Genomic DNA, 2014 nt, shown 5'->3' with positions numbered 1-2014 from the left:
TCATCACCTACATCACAAGTGCCACTTTGCTCCACTTGGGAGCCGTTATTCTCATCAAACTCCACGTTACACATCTCCTCAATAAGTCCCGTGGATTTATTGAGGACACAGTAAGCATGAGAGTTTGTAGCATAGCCAACAAATATGCCCTCATAAGCTCTAGCCTCAAATTTAGACAACCGAACACCTTTCTTGAGAATGAAACACTTACACCCGAATACCCGAAAGTACTTGAGGTTGGGCTTGTTACCGATGAGTATCTCGTATGGAGTCTTGTTCAAGCCCTTGCGGAGGTAGAGCCGATTGGATGCATGATATGCGGTGTTGATGGCTTCGGCCCAAAAGTTGTATGGAGACTTGAACTCCGCCATCATGGTCCTTGCCGCATCCATCAACGTCCGGTTCTTCCTCTCCGCAACACCGTTTTGTTGAGGGGTGTATGGTGTGGAATATTGATGCTTGATTCCCTCATCACTAAGAAATTCATCCAAGGTGTAGTTCTTGAACTCGGTGCCGTTGTCACTTCTTATTGTCAAGATCTTTGCATTGTGTTGACGTTGTGCTTCATTTGCAAAGTCAATGACGGTTTGTTGGGTCTCGCTCTTCCTCTTGAAGAAATACACCCATGTGTACCTTGAGTAGTCATCCACAATCACCAAGCAATACTTCCTACCTCCAAGACTATCGAAGGATGGGGGCCCAAAGAGATCCATGTGAAGGAGCTCCAAGGGCCTCTTTGAATAAATGATAGTCATGGGAGGGTGAGCCTTCTCATGTAGCTTTCCTTCGATACAGGCACTGCAAGCACGATCTTTAGCAAAACTAACATTCGTTAGTCCATGGACATGGTCCCCCTTGAGGAGACTTTGCAAGGATCTCATATTGACATGGGCTAAACGGCGATGCCAAAGCCATCCCATATCAACTTTAGCCATTAGGCATGTCGCGGTCTTAGTGGGTCGCTCCGAAAAGTTAATCACATATAGACCGTTCTTGACATGTCCAACAAAAGCTACTTTAAGAGTCTTGCTCCACAAGAGGGCCACGGTATCGATATCAAAGAACGTGGCAAAGCCCATCATTGCAAGTTGACGAACGGAAAGTAAATTGTATGCAAGGGACTCAACAAGCATGACCTTCTCGATCATGAGATCATGAGAGATGACCACCTTGCCAAGTCCCAATACCTTAGAAGATGAGGCGTCACCCCACTCGACATTGGTGGGCATAGATGGAACTTTGTGCACGTCCACCACCAAGTCCTTGCTTCCGGTCATATGATTTGTAGCTCCGCTATCGAGCAACCATGATCCACCACCGGAAGCAAACACCTTGTTGGTGGCTTTAGCCATGAGGCACTTGGCGGTGATGCTCTCATTGGGTGAGTCGAAGAGAGACACCCGTGACGTTGTTGCAATGGCAACGGAGGCCATGGCAACCGACTCATCATCTTCATCATCGTCATCATCCTCATTGTACTCTTCTTGCACAACCAAAGCCTTGGGAGGAGTCTTCTTGGATAAGTTGTTCTTGTTGGGGAATGACTTGGCCTTGTCCTTTCGGATGAGCTTGCCACCATTGTCTTCCCTCTTCTCATACGGGCATTCCGCAACGAAATGACTCATGTTGCCGCAATTGTAGCAAGTCCTTACACGTTGCTTGCCCCTTGTGCCACTCGAGTTGTTTTTGCTAAAGTTTGGCCTTGAGTTTTTCTTGCTCCAAAATTGCCTTGAAGCAAGTGCCATGTGTTCATGATATGCATACTTCGTATCATCGGGGTTGCTCTCCTCTTCTTCCTCTTCTTCTTCTTCAATGGTGAGCTTGGCCTTCAATGCAAGGTTAGGCCTCTTTGCCCTTTGGGAACGAAGCACCGCATTGTCGGCGGTCTTGTCCAAAATGTTCATGGCCAAAAACTCATCCAACACTTCGCTTGAGGTCAAAGTGTGGAAGTCCGGTCTTTGACGAATGACGGAGGACATGGCCTTGTGATAGGGCATCATTGCCTTGAGGAATT

This window comes from Triticum urartu, chromosome 2A, assembly GCF_056163025.1.
Source record: "Triticum urartu cultivar PI428250 chromosome 2A, HENAU_Tu73, whole genome shotgun sequence".
Taxonomy (NCBI): domain Eukaryota; kingdom Viridiplantae; phylum Streptophyta; class Magnoliopsida; order Poales; family Poaceae; genus Triticum; species Triticum urartu.
Note: the sequence above shows the minus strand (reverse complement) of the source record.